Raw genomic sequence first — 23,747 nt, 5'->3', positions numbered from 1 at the left:
TCGTTACTAGGATTTCGATTAAGATACCTCGAATAACCCCTGGGAGGAGTAACGATCACTCCTTTATGATACACAACTAGTGACATATCGCTTCTGGCAGACTGGTCGCAGTAAGAAAAAATGTTGGACTGGGTGAGCAATTGGGACGAGTTACTATGACTCTCTTAAGATAGCCAATGTCTCGTTACTAATGGTTTCGATGAAGATATCTCGAATAACCCCTGGGAGGAGAAACGATCACTCTTTTATGATACACAACTAGTGACATATCGCTTCTGGCAGACTGGCTGCAGTAAGAAAAAATGTTGGACTGGGTGAGCTATTGGGACGAGTAACTATTACTCTCTTAAGGTAGCCAATGCCTCGTTACTAGGGTTTCGATTAAGATATCTCGAATAACCCCTGGGAGGAGCAACGATCACTCTTTTATGATACACAACTAGTGACATATCGCTTCTGGCAGACTGGACACAGTAAAAAAAAATGGCAGACTGGGTGAGCAATTGTGACGAGTAACTATGACTCTCCTAAGGCAGCCAATGCCTCGTTACTAGGGTTTCGATTAAGATATCTCGAATAACCCCTGGGAGGAGAAACGATGACTCTTTGATGATACACGACTAGTGACATGTCGCTTCTGGCAGACTGGCCGCAGTAAGAAAAAATGGCAGACTTTTTGAGCAATTGTGACGAGTAATTATGACACTCTTAGGGTAGCCAATGCCTCGTTACTAGGGTTTCGATGAAGATATCTCGAATAACCCCTGGGAGGAGTAACGATGACTCTATTATGATACAGAACTAGTGACATATCGCTTCTGGCAGACTGGCCACAGTAAGAAAAAATGGCAGTCTGGGTGAGCAATTGGAACGAGTAACTATGACTCTCCTAAGGTAGCCAATGCCTCGTTACTAGGGTTTTGATTAAGATATCTCGAATAACCCCTGGGAGGAGAAACGATCACTCTTTTATGATACACAACTAGTGACATGTCGCTTCTGGCAGACTGGCCACAGTAAGAAAAAATGGCAGACTGGGTGAGCAATTGGGACGAGTAACTATGACTCTCTTAAGGTAGCCAATGCCTCGTTACTAGGGCTTCCATTAAGATATCTCGAATAAACCCTGGGTGGAGTAGCGACCACTCTCTTATGATACACAACTAGTGACATATCGCTTCTGGCAGACGACGCAGTAAGAAAAAATGTTGGACTGGGTGAGCAATTGGGACGAGTAACTATGACTCTCTTAAGGTAGCCAATGCCTCGTTACTAATGTTTCGATTAAGATATCTCGAATAACCCCTGTGAGGAGTAACGATCACTCCTTTATGATACATAACTAGTGACATATCGCTTCTGGCAGACTGGTCGCAATAAGAAAAAATGCTGGACTGGGTGAGCAATTGGGACGAGTAACTATGACTCTCTTAAGGTAGCCAATGTCTCGTTACTAATGGTTTCGATGAAGATATCTCGAATAACCCCTGGGAGGAGAAACGATCACTCTTTTATGATACACAACTAGTGACATTTCGCTTCTGGCAGACTGGCCGCAGTAAGAAAAAACGTTTTATTGGGTGAGCAATTGGGACGACTAACTATGACTCTCTTAAGGTAGCCAATGCCTCGTTACTAGGGTTTCGATTAAAATATATCGAATAACCCCTGGGAGGAGTAACGATCACTCTTTTATGATACACAACTAGTGACATATCGCTTCTGGCAGACTGGTCGCAGTAAGAAAAAATGTTGGACTGGGTGAGCAATTGGGACGGGTATCTATGACTCTCTTAAGGTAGCCAATGCCTCGTTACTAGGGTTTCCATTAAGATATCTCGAATAACCCCTGGGAGGTGTAACGATGACTCTTTTATGATACACAACTAGTGACATATCGCTTCTGGCAGACTGGCCACAGTAAGAAAAAATGTTGGACTGGGTGAGCAATTGGGACGAGTAACTATGACTTTCTTAAGGTAGCCAATGCCTCGTTACTAGGATTTCCATTAAGATATCTCAAATAACCCCTGGGAGGAGTAACGATGACTCTTTTATGATACACAAATAGTGACATATCGCTTCTGGCAGACTGGCCACAGTAAGAAAAAATGGCAGACTGGGTGAGCAATTGTGACGAGTAACTATGACTCTCCTAAGGCAGCCAATGCCTCGTTACTAGGGTTTCGATTAAGATATCTCGAATAACCCCTGGGAGGAGAAACGATCACTCTTGTATGATACACAACTAGTGACATGTCGCTTCTGTCAGACTGGCCGCAGTAATAAAAAATGGCAGACTTTGGGAGCAATTGTGACGAGTAACTATGACTCTCTTAGGGTAGCCAATGACTCGTTACTAGGGTTTCGATGAAGATATCTCGAATAACCCCTGGGAGGAGTAACGATGACTCTATTATGATACACAACTAGTGACATATCGCTTCGGGCAGACTGGCCACAGTAAGACAAAATGGCAGTCTGGGTGAGCAATTGGGACGAGTAACTATGACTCTCTTAGGGTAGCCAATGACTCGTTACTAGGGTTTCGATGAAGATATCTCGAATAACCCCTGGGTGGAGTAGCGACCACTCTCTTATGATACACAACTAGTGACATATCGCTTCTGGCAGACGACGCAGTAAGAAAAAATGTGGGACTGGGTGAGCAATTGGGACGAGTAACTATGACTCTCTTAAGGTAGCCAATGCCTCGTTACTAGGGTTTCCATTAAGATACCTCGAATAACCCCTGGGAGGAGTAACGATGCCACTTTTATGATACACAACTAGTGACATATTGCTTCTGGCAGACTGGCCACAGTAAGAAAAAATGGCAGTTGGGTGAGCAATTGGGACGAGTAACTATGACTCTCCTAAGGCAGCCAATGCCTCGTTACTAGGGTTTCGATTAAGATATCTCGAATAACCCCTGGGAGGAGTAACAATCACTCCTTTATGATACGCAACTAGTGACATATCGCTTCTGGCAGACTTGTCGCAGTAAGAAAAGATGTTGGACTGGGTGAGCTATTGGGACGAGTAACTATGACTCTCTTAAGGTAGCCAATGCCTCGTTACTAGGGTTTCGATTAAGATATCTCGAATAACCCCTGGGAGGAGTAACGATCACTCCTTTATGATACGCAACTAGTGACATATCGCTTCTGGCAGACTGGTCGCAGTAAGAAAAAATGTTTAACTGGGTGAGAAATTGGGACGAGTAACTATGACTCTCTTAAGGTAGCCAATGTCTCGTTACTAATGGTTTCGATGAAGATATCTCGAATAACCCCTGGGAGGAGAAACGATTACTCTTTTATGATACACAACTAGTGACATGTGGCTTCTGGCAGACTGGCTGCAGTAAGAAAAAATGTTGGACTGGGTGAGCTATTGGGACGAGTAACTATGACTCTCTTAAGGTAGCCAAAGCCTCGTTACTAGGGTTTCGATTAAGATATCTCGAATAACCCCTGGGAGGAGTAACGATCACTCCTTTATGATACGCAACTAGTGACATATCGCTTCTGGCAGACTGGTCGCAGTAAGAAAAAATGTTTAACTGGGTGAGAAATTGGGACGAGTGACTATGACTCTCTTAAGGTAGCCAATGTCTCGTTACTAGGGTTTCGATTAAGATATCTCGAATAACCCCTGGGAGGAGAAACGATAACTCTTTTATGATACACAACCAGTGACATATCGGTTCTGGCAGACTGGCCACAGTAAGAAAAAATTTTGGACTGGGTGAGCAATTGGGACAAGTAACTGTGATGCTCTTAAGGTTGCCAATGCCTCGTTACTAGGATTTCGATTAAGATATCTCGAATAACCCCTGGGAGGAGTAACGATCACTCCTTTATGATACACAACTAGTGACATATCGCTTCTGGCAGACTGGTCGCAGTAAGAAAAAATGTTGGACTGGGTGAGCAATTGGGACGAGTTACTATGACTCTCTTAAGATAGCCAATGTCTCGTTACTAATGGTTTCGATGAAGATATCTCGAATAACCCCTGGGAGGAGAAACGATCACTCTTTTATGATACACAACTAGTGACATATCGCTTCTGGCAGACTGGCTGCAGTAAGAAAAAATGTTGGACTGGGTGAGCTATTGGGACGAGTAACTATTACTCTCTTAAGGTAGCCAATGCCTCGTTACTAGGTTTTCGATTAAGATATCTCGAATAACCCCTGGGAGGAGTAACGATCACTCCTTTATGATACACAACTAGTGACATATCACTTCTGGCAGACTGGTCGCAGTAAGAAAAAATGTTTGACTGGGTGGGCAATTGGGACGAGTAACTATGACTCTCTTAAAGTAGCCAATGTCTCGTTACTAGAGTTTCGATTAAGATATCTCGAATAACCCCTGGGAGGAGCAACGATCACTCTTTTATGATACACAACTAGTGACATATCGGTTCTGGCAGACTGGCCACAGTAAAAAAAAATGTTGGACTGGGTGAGCAATAGGGACGAGTAACTATGACTCTCTTAAGGTAGCCAATGCCTCGTTACTAGGATTTAAATTAAGATAACTCGAATAACCCCTGGGAGGAGTAACGATGACTCTTTTATGATACACAAATAGTGACATATCGCTTCTGGCAGACTGGACACAGTAAGAAAAAACGGCAGACTGGGTGAGCAATTGTGACGAGTAACTATGACTCTCCTAAGGCAGCCAATGCCTCGTTACTAGGGTTTCGATTAAGATATCTCGAATAACCCCTGGGAGGAGAAACGATGACTCTTTTATGATACACGACTAGTGACATGTCGCTTCTGGCAGACTGGCCGCAGTGAGAAAAAATGGCAGACTTTTTGAGCAATTGTGACGAGTAACTATGACTCTCTTAGGGTAGCCAATGCCTCGTTACTAGGGTTTCGATGAAGATATCTCGAATAACCCCTGGGAGGAGTAACGATGACTCTTTTATGATACACAACTAGTGACATATCGCTTCTGGCAGACTGGCCACAGTAAGAAAAAATGGCAGTCTGGGTGAGCAATTGGAACGAGTAACTGTGACTCTCCTAAGGTAGCCAATGCCTCGTTACTAGGGTTTTGATTAAGATATCTCGAATAACCCCTGGGAGGAGAAACGATCACTCTTTTATGATACACAACTAGTGACATGTCGCTTCTGGCAGACTGGCCACAGTAAGAAAAAATGGCAGACTGGGTGAGCAATTGGGACGAGTAACTATGACTCTCTTAAGGTAGCCAATGCCTCGTTACTAGGGCTTCCATTAAGATATCTCGAATAACCCCTGGGTGGAGTAGCGACCACTCTCTTATGATATACAACTAGTGACATATCGCTTCTGGCAGACGACGCAGTAAGAAAAAATGTTGGACTGGGTGAGCAATTGGGACGAGTAACTATGACTCTCTTAAGGTAGCCAATGCCTCGTTACTAATGTTTCGATTAAGATATCTCGAATAACCCCTGTGAGGAGTAACGATCACTCTTTTATGATACACAACTAGTGACATATCGCTTCTGGCTGACTGATCGCAGTAAGAAAAAATGTTGGACTGGGTGAGCAATTGGGACGGGTATCTATGACTCTCTTAAGGTAGCCAATGCCTCGTTACTAGGGTTTCCATTAAGATATCTCGAATAACCCCTGGGAGGTGTAACGATCACTCTTTTATGATACACAACTAGTGACATATCGCTTCTGGCAGACTGGCCACAGTAAGAAAAAATGGCAGACTGGGTGAGCAATTGGGAGGAGTAACTATGACTCTCTTAAGGTAGCCAATGCCTCGTTACTAGGGTTTCTATTAAGATATCTCGAATAACCCCTGGGAGGAGAAACGATGACTCTTTTATGATACACAACTAGTGTCATGTCGCTTCTGGCATACTGGCCGCAGTAAGAAAAAATGTTGGACTGGGTGAGCAATTGTGACGAGTAACTATGACTCTCTTAAGGTAGCCAATGCCTCGTTTCTAGTTTTTCGATTAAGATATCTCGAATAACCCCTGGGAGGAGTAGCAACCACTCTTTTATGATACACAACTAGTGACATATCGCTTCTGGCAGACTGGCTGCAGTAAGAAAAAGTTTTGGACTGGGTGAGCTATTGGGACAAGTAACTATGACGCTCTTAAGGTAGCCAATGCCTCGTTACTAGGATTTCGATTATGATATCTCAAATAACCCCTGGGAGGAGTAACGATCACTCCTTTATGATACACAGCTAGTGACATATCGCTTCTGGCAGACTGGTCGCTGTAAGAAAAAATGTTGGACTGGGTGAGCAATTGGGACGAGTAACTATGACACTCTTAAGGTAGCCAATGTCTCGTTACTAATGGTTTCGATGAAGATATCTCGAATAACCCCAGGGAGGAGAAACGATCACTCTCTTATGATACACAACTAGTGACATATCGGTTCTGGCAGACTGGCCACAGTAAAAAAAAATGTTGGACTGGGTGAGCAATAGGGACGAGTAACTATGACTCTCTTAAGGTAGCCAATGCCTTGTTACTAGGATTTAAATTAAGATAACTCGAATAACCCCTGGGAGGAGTAACGATGACTCTTTTATGATACACAAATAGTGACATATCGCTTCTGGCAGACTGGACACAGTAAGAAAAAATGGCAGACTGGGTGAGCAATTGTGACGAGTAACTATGACTCTCCTAAGGCAGCCAATGCCTCGTTACTAGGGTTTCGATTAAGATATCTCGAATAACCCCTGGGAGGAGAAACGATGACTCTTTTATGATACACGACTAGAGACATGTCGCTTCTCTCAGACTGGCCGCAGTAAGAAAAAATGGCAGACTTTGGGAGCAATTGTGACGAGTAACTATGACTCTCTTAGGGTAGCCAATGCCTCGTTACTAGGGTTTCGATGAAGATATCTCGAATAACCCCTGGGAGGAGTAACGATGACTCTTTTATGATACACAACTAGTGACATATCGCTTCTGGCAGACTGGCCACAGTAAGAAAAAATGGCAGTCTGGGTGAGCAATTGGAACGAGTAACTATGACTCTCCTAAGGTAGCCAATGCCTCGTTACTAGGGTTTTGATTAAGATATCTCGAATAACCCCTGGGAGGAGAAACGATTACTCTTTTATGATACACAACTAGTGACATGTCGCTTCTGGCAGACTGGCCACAGTAAGAAAAAATGGCAGACTGGGTGAGCAATTGGGACGAGTAACTATGACTCTCTTAAGGTAGCCAATGCCTCGTTACTAGGGTTTCCATTAAGATATCTCGAATAACCCCTGGGAGGTGTAACGATGACTCTTTTATGATACACAACTAGTGACATATCGCTTCTGGCAGACTGGCCACAGTAAGAAAAAATGGCAGACTGGGTGAGCAATTGGGAGGAGTAACTATGACTCTCTTAAGGTAGCCAATGCCTCGTTACTAGGGTTTCTATTAAGATATCTCGAATAACCCCTGGGAGGAGAAACGATGACTCTTTTATGATACACAACTAGTGTCATGTCGCTTCTGGCATACTGGCCGCAGTAAGAAAAAATGTTGGACTGGGTGAGCAATTGTGACGAGTAACTATGACTCTCTTAAGGTAGCCAATGCCTCGTTTCTAGTTTTTCGATTAAGATATCTCGAATAACCCCTGGGAGGAGTAGCAACCACTCTTTTATGATACACAACTAGTGACATATCGCTTCTAGCAGACTGGCTGCAGTAAGAAAAAATTTTGGACTGGGTGAGCTATTGGTACAAGTAACTATGACGCTCATAAGGTAGCCAATGCCTCGTTACTAGGATTTCGATTATGAAATCTCGAATAACCCCTGGGAGGAGTAACGATCATTCCTTTATGATACACAGCTAGTGACATATCGCTTCTGGCAGACTGGTCGCTGTAAGAAAAAATGTTGGACTGGGTGAGCAATTGGGACGAGTAACTATGACTCTCTTAAGGTAGCCAATGTCTCGTTACTAATGGTTTCGATGAAGATATCTCGAATAACCCCTGGGAGGAGAAACGATCACTCTCTTATGATACACAACTAGTGACATATCGCTTCTGGCAGACTGGCTGCAGTAAGAAAAAATGTTGGACTGGGTGAGCTATTGGGACAAGTAACTATGACTCTCTTAAGGTAGACAATGCCTCGTTACTTGGGTTTCGATTAAGATATCTCGAATAACCCCGGGGAGGAGTAACGATCACTCTTTTATGATACACAACTAGTGACATATCACTTCTGGCAGACTGGTCGCAGTAAGAAAAAATGTTGGACTGGGTGCGCAATTGGGACGAGTAACTATGACTCTCTTAAGGTAGCCAATGTCTCGTTACTAGGGTTTATATTAAGATATCTCGAATAACCCCTGGGAGGAGCAGCGATCACTTTTTTATGATAAACAACTAATGACATATCGGTTCTGGCACACTGGCCACAGTAAGAAAAAATGTTGGACTGGGTGAGCAATTGGGACGAGTAACTATGACTCTCTTAAGGTAGCCAATGCCTCGTTACTAGGATTTAAATTAAGATAACTCGAATAACCCCTGGGAGGAGTAACGATGACTCTTTTATGATACACAAATAGTGACATATCGCTTCTGGCAGACTGGACACAGTAAGAAAAAATGGCAGACTGGGTGAGCAATTGTGACGAGTAACTATGACTCTCCTAAGGCAGCCAATGCCTCGTTACTAGGGTTTCGATTAAGATATCTCGAATAACCCCTGGGAGGAGAAACGATGACTCTTTTATGATACACGACTAGAGACATGTCGCTTCTCTCAGACTGGCCGCAGTAAGAAAAAATGGCAGACTTTGGGAGCAATTGTGACGAGTAACTATGACTCTCTTAGGGTAGCCAATGCCTCGTTACTAGGGTTTCGATGAAGATATCTCGAATAACCCCTGGGAGGAGTAACGATGACTCTTTTATGATACACAACTAGTGACATATCGCTTCTGGCAGACTGGCCACAGTAAGAAAAAATGGCAGTCTGGGTGAGCAATTGGAACGAGTAACTATGACTCTCCTAAGGTAGCCAATGCCTCGTTACTAGGGTTTTGATTAAGATATCTCGAATAACCCCTGGGAGGAGAAACGATTACTCTTTTATGATACACAACTAGTGACATGTCGCTTCTGGCAGACTGGCCACAGTAAGAAAAAATGGCAGACTGGGTGAGCAATTGGGACGAGTAACTATGACTCTCTTAAGGTAGCCAATGCCTCGTTACTAGGGTTTCCATTAAGATATCTCGAATAACCCCTGGGAGGTGTAACGATGACTCTTTTATGATACACAACTAGTGACATATCGCTTCTGGCAGACTGGCCACAGTAAGAAAAAATGGCAGACTGGGTGAGCAATTGGGAGGAGTAACTATGACTCTCTTAAGGTAGCCAATGCCTCGTTACTAGGGTTTCTATTAAGATATCTCGAATAACCCCTGGGAGGAGAAACGATGACTCTTTTATGATACACAACTAGTGTCATGTCGCTTCTGGCATACTGGCCGCAGTAAGAAAAAATGTTGGACTGGGTGAGCAATTGTGACGAGTAACTATGACTCTCTTAAGGTAGCCAATGCCTCGTTTCTAGTTTTTCGATTAAGATATCTCGAATAACCCCTGGGAGGAGTAGCAACCACTCTTTTATGATACACAACTAGTGACATATCGCTTCTAGCAGACTGGCTGCAGTAAGAAAAAATTTTGGACTGGGTGAGCTATTGGTACAAGTAACTATGACGCTCATAAGGTAGCCAATGCCTCGTTACTAGGATTTCGATTATGAAATCTCGAATAACCCCTGGGAGGAGTAACGATCATTCCTTTATGATACACAGCTAGTGACATATCGCTTCTGGCAGACTGGTCGCTGTAAGAAAAAATGTTGGACTGGGTGAGCAATTGGGACGAGTAACTATGACTCTCTTAAGGTAGCCAATGTCTCGTTACTAATGGTTTCGATGAAGATATCTCGAATAACCCCTGGGAGGAGAAACGATCACTCTCTTATGATACACAACTAGTGACATATCGCTTCTGGCAGACTGGCTGCAGTAAGAAAAAATGTTGGACTGGGTGAGCTATTGGGACAAGTAACTATGACTCTCTTAAGGTAGACAATGCCTCGTTACTTGGGTTTCGATTAAGATATCTCGAATAACCCCGGGGAGGAGTAACGATCACTCTTTTATGATACACAACTAGTGACATATCACTTCTGGCAGACTGGTCGCAGTAAGAAAAAATGTTGGACTGGGTGCGCAATTGGGACGAGTAACTATGACTCTCTTAAGGTAGCCAATGTCTCGTTACTAGGGTTTGGATTAAGATATCTCGAATAACCCCTGGGAGGAGCAGCGATCACTTTTTTATGATAAACAACTAATGACATATCGGTTCTGGCACACTGGCCACAGTAAGAAAAAATGTTGGACTGGGTGAGCAATTGGGACGAGTAACTATGACTCTCTTAAGGTAGCCAATGCCTCGTTACTAGGGTTTCCATTTGATATCTCGAATAACCCCTGGGAGGAGTAACGATGACTCCTTTATGATACACAACTAGTGACATATCGGTTCTGGCAGACTGGCCACAGTAAGAAAATATTGCAGACTGGGTGAGCAATTGGGATGAGTAACTATAACTCTCCTAAGGTAGCCAATGCCTCGTTACTAGGGTTTTGATTAAGATATCTCGAATAACCCCTGGGAGGAGAAACGATGACTCTTTTATGATACACAACTTGTGACATATCGCTTCTGGCAGACTGGCCACAGTAAGAAAAAATGGCAGACTGGGTGAGCAATTGGGACGAGTAACTATGACTCTCTTAAGGTAGCCAATGCCTCGTTTCTAGGGTTTCGATGAAGATATCTCGAATAACCCCTGGGTGGAGTAGCGACCACTCTCTTATGATACACAACTAGTGACATATCGCTTCTGGCAGACGACGCAGTAAGAAAAAATGTTGGACTGGGTGAGCAATTGGGACGAGTAACTATGACTCTCTTAAGGTAGCCAATGCCTCGTTACTAGGGTTTACATTAAGATATCTCGAATAACCCCTGGGAGGAGTAACGATGCCTCTTTTATGATACACAACTAGTGACATATTGCTTCTGGCAGACTGGCCACAGTAAGAAAAAATGGCAGTTGGGTGAGCAATTGGGACGAGTAACTATGACTCTCCTAAGGCAGCCAATGCATCGTTACTAGGGTTTCGATTAAGATATCTCGAATAATCCCTGGGAGGAGTAACGATCATTCCTTTATGATACACAACTAGTGACATGTGGCTTCTGGCAGACTGGCCGCAGTAAGAAAAAATGTTGGACTGGGTGAGCAATTGGGACGAGTAACTATGACGCTCTTAAGGTTGCCAATGCCTCGTTACTAGGATTTCGATTAAGATATCTCGAATAACCCCTGGGAGCAGTAACTATCACTCCTTTATGATACACAACTAGTGACATATCGCTTCTGGCAGACTGGTCGCAGTAAGAAAAAATGTTGGACGGGGTGAGCAATTGGGACGAGTAACTATGAATCTCTTAAGGTAGCCAATGTCTCGTTACTAATGGTTTCGATGAAGATATCTCGAATAACCCCTGGGAGGAGAAACGATCACTCTTTTATGATACACAACTAGTGACATGTCACTTCTGGCAGACTGGTCGCAGTAAGAAAAAATGTTGGACTGGGTACGCAATTGGGACGAGTAACTACGACTCTCTTAAGGTAGCCAATGTCTCGTTACTAGGGTTTCGATTAAGATATCTCGAATAACCATTGTGAGGAGTATCGATGACTCTTTTATGATACACAAATAGTGACATATCGCTTCTGGCAGACTGGCCACAATAAGTAAAAATGGCAGACTGGGTGAGCAATTGTGACGAGTAACTATGACTCGCCTAAGGCATCCAATGCCTCGTTACTAGGGTTTCGATTAAGATATCTCGAATAACCCCTGGGAGGAGAAACGATGACTCTTTTATGATACCCAACTAGTGACATGTCGCTTCTGGCAGACTGGCCGCAGTAAGAAAAAATGGCCGACTTTGGGAGCAATTGTGACGAGTAACTGTGACTCTCTTAGGGTAGCCAATGCCTCGTTACCAGGGTTTCGATGAAGATATCTCGAATAACCCATGGGAGGAGTAACGATGACTCTTTTATGATACACAACTAGTGACATATCGCTTCTGGCAGACTGGCCACAGTAAGAAAAAATGGCAGTCTGGGTGAGCAATTGGGACGAGTAACTATGACTCTCCTAAGGTAGCCAATGCCTCGTTACTAGGGTTTTGATTAAGATATCTCGAATAACCCCTGGGAGGAGAAACGATGACTCTTTTATGATACACAACTTGTGACATATCGCTTCTGGCAGACTGGCCACAGTAAGAAAAAATGGCAGACTTGGTGAGCAATTGGGACGAGTAACTATGACTCTCTTATGGTAGCCAATGTATCGTTACTAGGGTTTCCATTAAGATATCTCGAATAACCCCTGGGTGGAGTAGCGACCACTCTCTTATGATACACTACTAGTGACATATCGCTTCTGGCAGACGACGCAGTAAGAAAAAAATGTTGGACTGGGTGAGCAATTGGGACGAGTAACTATGACTCTCTTAAGGTAGCCAATGTCTCGTTACTAATGTTTCGATTAAGATATCTCGAATAACCCCTGGGAGGAGAAACGATCACTCTTTTATGGTACACAACTAGTGACATATCGCTTCTGGCAGACTGGCTGCAGTAAGAAAAAATGTTGGACTGGGTGAGCTATTGGGACGAGTAACTATGACTCTCTTAAGGTAGCCAATGCCTCGTTACTAGGCTTTCGATTAAGATATCTCAAATAACCCCGGGGAGGAATAACGATCACTCCTTTATGATACACAACTAGTGACATATCACTTCTGGCAGACTGGTCACAGTAAGAAAAAATGTTGGACTGAGTGAGCAATTGGGACGAGTAACTATGACTCTCTTAAGGTAGCCAATGCCTCGTTACTAGGGTTTCGATTAAGATATCTCGAATAACCCCGGGGAGGAGTAACGATCACTCCTTTATGATACACAACTAGTGACATATCACTTCTGGCAGACTGGTCGCAGTAAGAAAAAATGTTGGACTCGGTCCGCAATTGGGACGAGTAACTATGACTCTCTTAAGGTAGCCAATGTCTCGTTACTAGCGTTTCGATTAAGATATCTCGAATAACCCCTGGGAGGAGCAACGATCACTCTTTTATGATACACAACTAGTGACATATCGGTTCTGGCAGACTGGCCACAGTAAGAAAGAATGTTGGACTGGGTGAGCAATTGGGACGAGTAACTATGACTCTCTTAAGGTAGACAATGCCTCGTTACTTGGGTTTCGATTAAGATATCTCGAATAACCCCGGGGAGGAGTAACGATCACTCTTTTATGATACACAACTAGTGACATATCACTTCTGGCAGACTGGTCGCAGTAAGAAAAAATGTTGGACTGGGTGCGCAATTGGGACGAGTAACTATGACTCTCTTAAGGTAGCCAATGTCTCGTTACTAGGGTTTGGATTAAGATATCTCGAATAACCCCTGGGAGGAGCAGCGATCACTTTTTTATGATAAACAACTAATGACATATCGGTTCTGGCACACTGGCCACAGTAAGAAAAAATGTTGGACTGGGTGAGCAATTGGGACGAGTAACTATGACTCTCTTAAGGTAGCCAATGCCTCGTTACTAGGGTTTCCATTTGATATCTCGAATAACCCCTGGGAGGAGTAACGATGACTCCTTTATGATACACAACTAGTGACATATCGGTTCTGGCAGACTGGCCACAGTAAGAAAATATTGCAGACTGGGTGAGCAATTGGGATGAGTAACTATAACTCTCCTAAGGTAGCCAATGCCTCGTTACTAGGGTTTTGATTAAGATATCTCGAATAACCCCTGGGAGGAGAAACGATGACTCTTTTATGATACACAACTTGTGACATATCGCTTCTGGCAGACTGGCCACAGTAAGAAAAAATGGCAGACTGGGTGAGCAATTGGGACGAGTAACTATGACTCTCTTAAGGTAGCCAATGCCTCGTTTCTAGGGTTTCGATGAAGATATCTCGAATAACCCCTGGGTGGAGTAGCGACCACTCTCTTATGATACACAACTAGTGACATATCGCTTCTGGCAGACGACGCAGTAAGAAAAAATGTTGGACTGGGTGAGCAATTGGGACGAGTAACTATGACTCTCTTAAGGTAGCCAATGCCTCGTTACTAGGGTTTACATTAAGATATCTCGAATAACCCCTGGGAGGAGTAACGATGCCTCTTTTATGATACACAACTAGTGACATATTGCTTCTGGCAGACTGGCCACAGTAAGAAAAAATGGCAGTTGGGTGAGCAATTGGGACGAGTAACTATGACTCTCCTAAGGCAGCCAATGCATCGTTACTAGGGTTTCGATTAAGATATCTCGAATAATCCCTGGGAGGAGTAACGATCATTCCTTTATGATACACAACTAGTGACATGTGGCTTCTGGCAGACTGGCCGCAGTAAGAAAAAATGTTGGACTGGGTGAGCAATTGGGACGAGTAACTATGACGCTCTTAAGGTTGCCAATGCCTCGTTACTAGGATTTCGATTAAGATATCTCGAATAACCCCTGGGAGCAGTAACTATCACTCCTTTATGATACACAACTAGTGACATATCGCTTCTGGCAGACTGGTCGCAGTAAGAAAAAATGTTGGACGGGGTGAGCAATTGGGACGAGTAACTATGAATCTCTTAAGGTAGCCAATGTCTCGTTACTAATGGTTTCGATGAAGATATCTCGAATAACCCCTGGGAGGAGAAACGATCACTCTTTTATGATACACAACTAGTGACATGTCACTTCTGGCAGACTGGTCGCAGTAAGAAAAAATGTTGGACTGGGTACGCAATTGGGACGAGTAACTACGACTCTCTTAAGGTAGCCAATGTCTCGTTACTAGGGTTTCGATTAAGATATCTCGAATAACCATTGTGAGGAGTATCGATGACTCTTTTATGATACACAAATAGTGACATATCGCTTCTGGCAGACTGGCCACAATAAGTAAAAATGGCAGACTGGGTGAGCAATTGTGACGAGTAACTATGACTCGCCTAAGGCATCCAATGCCTCGTTACTAGGGTTTCGATTAAGATATCTCGAATAACCCCTGGGAGGAGAAACGATGACTCTTTTATGATACCCAACTAGTGACATGTCGCTTCTGGCAGACTGGCCGCAGTAAGAAAAAATGGCCGACTTTGGGAGCAATTGTGACGAGTAACTGTGACTCTCTTAGGGTAGCCAATGCCTCGTTACCAGGGTTTCGATGAAGATATCTCGAATAACCCATGGGAGGAGTAACGATGACTCTTTTATGATACACAACTAGTGACATATCGCTTCTGGCAGACTGGCCACAGTAAGAAAAAATGGCAGTCTGGGTGAGCAATTGGGACGAGTAACTATGACTCTCCTAAGGTAGCCAATGCCTCGTTACTAGGGTTTTGATTAAGATATCTCGAATAACCCCTGGGAGGAGAAACGATGACTCTTTTATGATACACAACTTGTGACATATCGCTTCTGGCAGACTGGCCACAGTAAGAAAAAATGGCAGACTTGGTGAGCAATTGGGACGAGTAACTATGACTCTCTTATGGTAGCCAATGTATCGTTACTAGGGTTTCCATTAAGATATCTCGAATAACCCCTGGGTGGAGTAGCGACCACTCTCTTATGATACACTACTAGTGACATATCGCTTCTGGCAGACGACGCAGTAAGAAAAAAATGTTGGACTGGGTGAGCAATTGGGACGAGTAACTATGACTCTCTTAAGGTAGCCAATGTCTCGTTACTAATGTTTCGATTAAGATATCTCGAATAACCCCTGGGAGGAGAAACGATCACTCTTTTATGGTACACAACTAGTGACATATCGCTTCTGGCAGACTGGCTGCAGTAAGAAAAAATGTTGGACTGGGTGAGCTATTGGGACGAGTAACTATGACTCTCTTAAGGTAGCCAATGCCTCGTTACTAGGCTTTCGATTAAGATATCTCAAATAACCCCGGGGAGGAATAACGATCACTCCTTTATGATACACAACTAGTGACATATCACTTCTGGCAGACTGGTCACAGTAAGAAAAAATGTTGGACTGAGTGAGCAATTGGGACGAGTAACTATGACTCTCTTAAGGTAGCCAATGCCTCGTTACTAGGGTTTCGATTAAGATATCTCGAATAACCCCGGGGAGGAGTAACGATCACTCCTTTATGATACACAACTAGTGACATATCACTTCTGGCAGACTGGTCGCAGTAAGAAAAAATGTTGGACTCGGTCCGCAATTGGGACGAGTAACTATGACTCTCTTAAGGTAGCCAATGTCTCGTTACTAGCGTTTCGATTAAGATATCTCGAATAACCCCTGGGAGGAGCAACGATCACTCTTTTATGATACACAACTAGTGACATATCGGTTCTGGCAGACTGGCCACAGTAAGAAAGAATGTTGGACTGGGTGAGCAATTGGGACGAGTAACTATGACTCTCTTAAGGTAGCCAATGCCTCGTTACTAGGGTTTCCATTAAGATATCTCGAATAACCCCTGGGAGGAGTAATGATAACTCTTTTATGATACACAACTAGTGACATATCGCTTCTGGCAGACTGGCCACAGTAAGAAAAAATGGCAGACTGGGTGAGCAATTGGGACGAGTAACTATGACTCTCCTAAGGCAGCCAATGCCTCGTTACTAGGGTTTCGATTAAGATATCTCGAATAACCCCTGCTAGGAGAAACGATGACTCTTTTATGATACACAACTAGTGACATGTCGCTTCTGGCAGACTGGCCGCAGTAAGAAAAAATGGCAGACTTTGTGAGGAATTGTGACGAGTAACTGTGACGCTCTTAGGGTAGCCAATGCCTCGTTACTTGGGTTTCGATTAAGATATCTCGAATAACCCCTGGGAGGAGTAACGATGACTCTTTTATGATACACAACTAGTGACATATCGCTTCTGGCAGACTGGTCGCAGTAAGAAAAAATGTTGGACTGGGTGAGCAATTGGGACGAGTAACTATGACTCTCCTTAGGTAGCCAATGCCTCGTTACTAGGGTTGTCATTAAGATATCTCGAATGACCCCTGGGAGGAGAAACGATGACTCTTTTATGATACACAACTTGTGACATATCGCTTCTGGCAGACTGGCAACAGTAAGAAAAAATGTTGGACTGGGTGAGCAATTGGGACCAGTAACTATGACTCTCTTAAGGTAGCCAATGCCTCATTACTAGGGTTTCCATTAAGATATCTCGAATAACCCCTGGGAGGAGTAACGATGCCTCTTTTATGATACACAACTAGTGACATATTGCTTCTGGAGACTGGCCACAGTAAGAAAAAAAAGCAGACTTTGTGAACAATTGGGACGAGTAACTATGACTCTCCTAAGGCAGCCAATGCATCGTTACTAGGGTTTCGATTAAGATATCTCGAATAACCCCTGGGAGGAGTAACGATCACTCTTTTATGATACACAACTAGTGACATGTGGCTTCTGGCAGACTGGCCGCAGTAAGAAAAAATGGCAGACTGGGTGAGCAATTGTGACGAGTTACTATGACTGTCTAAAGGTAGCCAATGCCTCGTTACTAGGGTTGTCATTAAGATATCTCGAATAACCCCTGGGAGGAGAAACGATGACTCTTTTATGATACACAACTTGTGACATATCGATTCTGGCAGACTGGCAACAGTAAGAAAAAATGTTGGACTGGGTGAGCAATTGGGACCAGTAACTATGACTCTCTTAAGGTAGCCAATGCCTCGTTACTAGGGTTTCCATTAAGATATCTCGAATAACCCCTGGGAGGAGTAACGATGACTCTTTTATGATACACAACTAGTGACATATCGCTTCTGGCAGACTGGCTGCAGTAAGAAAAAATGTAGAACTGGGTGAGCTATTGGGACGAGTAACTATGACTCTCTTAAAGTAGCCAATGCTTCGTTACTAGGTTTTCGATTAAGATATCTCGAATAACCCCTGGGAGGAGTAACGATCACTCCTTTATGATACGCAACTAGTGATATATCGCTTCTGGCAGACTGGTCGCAGTAAGAAAAAATGTTGGACTGGGTGAGCAATTGGGACGAGTAACTAAGACTCTCTTAAAGTAGCCAATGCCTCGTTACTAGGGTTTCCATTAAGATATCTCGAATAACCCCTGGGTGGAGTAGCGACCACTCTCTTATGATACACAACTAGTGACATAACCCTTCTGGGAGACGACACAGTAAGAAAAAATGTTGGACTGGGTGAGCAATTGGGACGAGTAACTATGACTCTCTTAAGGTAGCCAATGCATCGTTACTAGGGTTTCGATTAAGATTACTCGAATAACCCCTGGGAGGAGAAACGATCACACCTTTATGATACACAACTAGTGACATATCGCTTCTGGCAGACTGGCTGCAGTAAGAAAAAATGTTGGACTGGGTGAGCAATTGGGACGAGTAACTATGACTCTCTTAAGGTAGCCAATGCATCGTTACTAGGGTTTCGATTAAGATATCTCGAATAACCCCTGGGAGGAGAAACGATCACTCCTTTATAATACACAACTAGTGACATATCGGTCCTGGCAGACTGGCCACAGTAAGAAAAAATGTTGGACTGGGTGAGCAATTGGGACGAGTAACTATGACTCTCTTAAGGTAGCCAATGCCTCGTTACTAGGGTTTCGATTAAGATATCTCGAATAACCCCTGGGAGGAGAAACGATCACTCTTTATAATACACAACTAGTGACATATCGCTTGTGGCAGACTGGCCGCAGTAAGAAATAATGGCAGACTGGGTGAGCAATTGGGACGAGTAACTATGACTCTCTTAAGGTAGCCAATGCCTCGTTACTAGGGTTTCGATTAAGATATCTCGAATAACCCCTGGGAGGAGTAACGATCACTCCTTTATGATACACAATTAGTGACATATCGCTTCTGGCAGACTGGTCGCAGTAAGACAAAATGCTGGACTGGGTGAGCAATTGGGATGAGTAACTATGACTCTCTTAAGGTAGTCAAAGTCTCGTTACTAATGGTTTCGATGAAGATATCTCGAATAGCCCCTGGGAGGAGTAAAGATCACTCTTTTATGATACACAACTAGTGACATATGGCTACTGGCAGACTGGCTGCAGTAAGAAAAAATGTTGGACCGGATGAGCTATTGGGACGAGTAACTATGACTCTCTTAAGGTAGCCAATGCCTCGTTACTAGGCTTTCGATTAAGATATCTCAAATAACCCCGGGGAGGAGTAACGATCACTCCTTTATGATACACAACTAGTGACATATCACTTCTGGCACACTGGTCGCAGTAAGAAAAAATGTTGGACAGGGTGCGCAATTGGGACGAGTAACTATGACTCTCCTAAGGTAGCCAATGCCTCGTTACTAGGGTTGTCATTAAGATATCTCGAATAACCCCTGGGAGGAGAAACGATGACTCTTTTATGATACACAACTTGTGACATATCGCTCCTGGCAGACTGGCAACAGTAAGAAAAAATGTTGGACTCGGTGAGCAATTGGGACCAGTAACTATGACTCTCTTAAGGTAGCCAATGCCTCGTTACTAGGGTTTCCATTAAGATATCTCGAATAACCCCTGGGAGGAGTAGCGACCACTCTCTTATGATACACAACTAGTGACTTATAGCTTCTGGCAGACGACACAGTAAGAAGAAATGTTGGACTGGTTGAGCAATTGGGACGAGTAACTATGACTCTCTTAAGGTAACCAGTGCCTCGTTACTAGGGTTTCGATTAAGATATCTCGAATAACCCCTCGGAGGAGTAACGATGACTCCTTTATGATACAAAACTAGTGACATATCGCTTCTGGCAGACTGGCTGCAGTAAGAAAAAATGTAGAACTGGGTGAGCTATTGGGACGAGTAACTATAACTCTCTTAAAGTAGCCAATGCTTCGTTACTAGGGTTTCGATTAAGATATCTCGAATAAGCCCTGGGAGGAGTAACGATCACTCTTTTATGATACGCAACTAGTGACATATGGCTTCTGGCAGACTGGTCGCAGTAAGAAAAAATGTTGGACTGGGTGAGCAATTGGGACGAGTAACTAAGACTCTCTTAAAGTAGCCAATGCCTCGTTACTAGGGTTTCGATTAAGATATCTCGAATAACCCCTGGGAGGAGAAACGATCACTCCTTTATAATACACAACTAGTGACATATCGGTTCTGGCAGACTGGCCACAGTAAGAAAAAATGTTGGACTGGGTGAGCAATTGGGACGAGTAACTATGACTCTCTTAAGGCAGCCAATGCCTCGTTACTAGGGTTTCGATTAAGATATCTCGAATAACCCCTGGGAGGAGAAACGATCACTCTTTATGATACACAACTAGTGACATATCGCTTGTGGCAGACTGGCCGCAGTAAGAATAAATGGCAGACTGGGTGAGCAATTGGGACGAGTAACTATGACTCTCTTAAGGTAGCCAATGCCTCGTTACTAGGGTTTCGATTAAGATATCTCGAATAACCCCTGGGAGGAGTAACGATCACTCCTTTATGATACACAATTAGTGACATATCGCTACTGGCAGACTGGCTGCAGTAAGAAAAAATGTTGGACCGGATGAGCTATTGGGACGAGTAACTATGACTCTCTTAAGGTAGCCAATGCCTCGTTACTAGGCTTTCGATTAAGATATCTCAAATAACCCCGGGGAGGAGTAACGATCACTCCTTTATGATACACAACTAGTGACATATCACTTCTGGCACACTGGTCGCAGTAAGAAAAAATGTTGGACAGGGTGCGCAATTGGGACGAGTAACTATGACTCTCCTAAGGTAGCCAATGCCTCGTTACTAGGGTTGTCATTAAGATATCTCGAATAACCCCTGGGACGAGAAACGATGACTCTTTTATGATACACAACTTGTGACATATCGCTTCTGGCAGACTGGCAACAGTAAGAAAAATGTTGGACTCGGTGAGCAATTGGGACCAGTAACTATGACTCTCTTAAGGTAGCCAATGCCTCGTTACTAGGGTTTCCATTAAGATATCTCGAATAACCCCTGGGAGGAGTAGCGACCACTCACTTATGATACACAACTAGTGACTTATAGCTTCTGGCAGACGACGCAGTAAGAAAAAATGTTGGACTGGGTGAGCAATTGGGACGAGTAACTATGACTCTCTTAAGGTAACCAGTGCCTCGTTACTAGGGTTTCGATTAAGATATCTCGAATAACCCCTCGGAGGAGTAACGATGACTCCTTTATGATACAAAACTAGTGACATATCGCTTCTGGCAGACTGGCTGCAGTAAGAAAAAATGTAGAACTGGGTGAGCTATTGGGACGAGTAACTATAACTCTCTTAAAGTAGCCAATGCTTCGTTACTAGGGTTTCGATTAAGATATCTCGAATAAGCCCTGGGAGGAGTAACGATCACTCCTTTATGATACGCAACTAGTGACATATCGCTTCTGGCAGACTGGTCGCAGTAAGAAAAAATGTTGGACTGGGTGAGCAATTGGGACGAGTAACTAAGACTCTCTTAAAGTAGCCAATGCCTCGTTACTAGGGTTTCCATTAAGATATCTCGAATAACCCCTGGGTGGAGTAGCGACCACTCTCTTATGATACACAACTAGTGACATATCGCTTCTGGGAGACGACACAGTAAGAAAAAATGTTGGACTGGGTGAGCAATTGGGACGAGTAACTATGACTCTCTTAAGGTAGCCAATGCCTCGTTACTAGGGTTTCGATTAAGATATCTCGAATAACCCCTTAGAGGAGTAACGATCACTCCTTTATGATACACAATTAGTGACATATCGGTTCTGGCAGACTGGTCGCAATAAGAAAAAATGCTGGACTGGGTGAGCAATTGGGACGAGTAACTATGACTCTCTTAAGGTAGCCAATGTCTCGCTACTAATGGTTTCGATGAAGATATCTCGAATAACCCCTGGGAGGAGTAACAATCACTCTTTTATTATACACAACTAGTGACATATCGCTTCTGGCAGACTGGCTGCAAAAAGAAAAAATGTTGGACCGGATGAGCTATTGGGACGAGTAACTATGACTCTCTTAAGGTAGCCAATGTCTCGTTACTAGGCTTTCGATTATGATATCTCAAATAACCCCGGGGAGGAGTAACGATCACTCCTTTATGATACACAACTAGTGACATATCACTTCTGGCACACTGGTCGCAGTAAGAAAAAATGTTGGACTGGGTGAGCAATCGAGACGACTAACTATGACTCCCTTAAGGTAGCCAATGCCTCATTACTAGGGTTTCGATTAAGATATCTCGAATAACCCCTGGGAGGAGAAACGATGACTCTTTTATGATACACAACTAGTGACATGTGGCTTCTGGCAGACTGGCCGCAGTAAGAAAAAATGGCAGACTGGGTGAGCAATTGTGACGAGTAACTATGACTCTCTTAAGGTAGCCAATGCCTCGTTACTAGGGTTTCGATTAAGATATCTCGAATAACCCCTGGAAGGAGTAGCGACCACTCTTTTATGATACACAACTAGTGACATATCGCTTCTGGCAGACTGGCCGCAGTAAGAAAAAATGTTGGACTGGGTGAGCAATTGGGACGGGTAACTATGACTCTCTTAAGGTAACCAGTGCCTCGTTACTAGGGTTTCGATTAAGATATCTCGAATAACCCCTCAGAGGAGTAACGATGACTCTTTTATGATACACAACTAGTGACATATCGCTTCTGGCAGACTGGCTGCAGTAAGAAAAAATGTAGAACTGGGTGAGCTATTGGGACGAGTAACTAAGACTCTCTTAAAGTAGCCAATGCTTCGTTACTAGGGTTTCGATTAAGATATCCCGAATAACCCCTGGGAGGAGTAACGATCACTCCTTTAAGATACGCAACTAGTGACATATCGCTTCTGGCAGACTGGTCGCAGTAAGAAAAAATGTTGGACTGGGTGAGCAATTGGGACGAGTAACTAAGACTCTCTTAAAGTAGCCAATGCCTCGTTACTAGGGTTTCCATTAAGATATCTCGAATAACCCCTGGGAGGAGTAGCGACCACTCTCTTATGATACACAACTAGTGACATATCGCTTCTGGGAGACGACACAGTAAGAAAAAATGTTGGACTGGATGAGCAATTGGGACGAGTAACTATGACTCTCTTAAGGTAGCCAATGCCTCGTTACTAGGGTTTCGATTAAGATATCTCGAATAACCCCTGGGAGGAGTAACAATCACTCCTTTATGATACACAATTAGTGACAAATCGCTTCTGGCAGACTGGTCGCAGTAAGAAAAAATGTTGGACTGGGTGAGCAATTGGGACGAGTAACTATGACTCTCTTAAGGTAGCCAATGTCTCGTTACTAATGGTTTCGATGAAGATATCTCGAATAACCCTTGGGAGGAGTAACGATCACTCTTTTATGATACACAACTAGTGACATATCGCTTCTGGCAGACTGGCTGCAGTAAGAAAAAATGTTGGACTGGATGAGCTATTGGGACGAGTAACTATGACTCTCTTAAGGTAGCCAATGCCTCGTTACTAGGCTTTCGATTAAGATATCTCAAATAACCCCGGGGAGGAGTAACGA

This window comes from Schistocerca gregaria, chromosome X (assembly GCF_023897955.1).
Source record: "Schistocerca gregaria isolate iqSchGreg1 chromosome X, iqSchGreg1.2, whole genome shotgun sequence".
NCBI classification, from domain to species: Eukaryota; Metazoa; Arthropoda; class Insecta; order Orthoptera; family Acrididae; genus Schistocerca; species Schistocerca gregaria.
Note: the sequence above shows the minus strand (reverse complement) of the source record.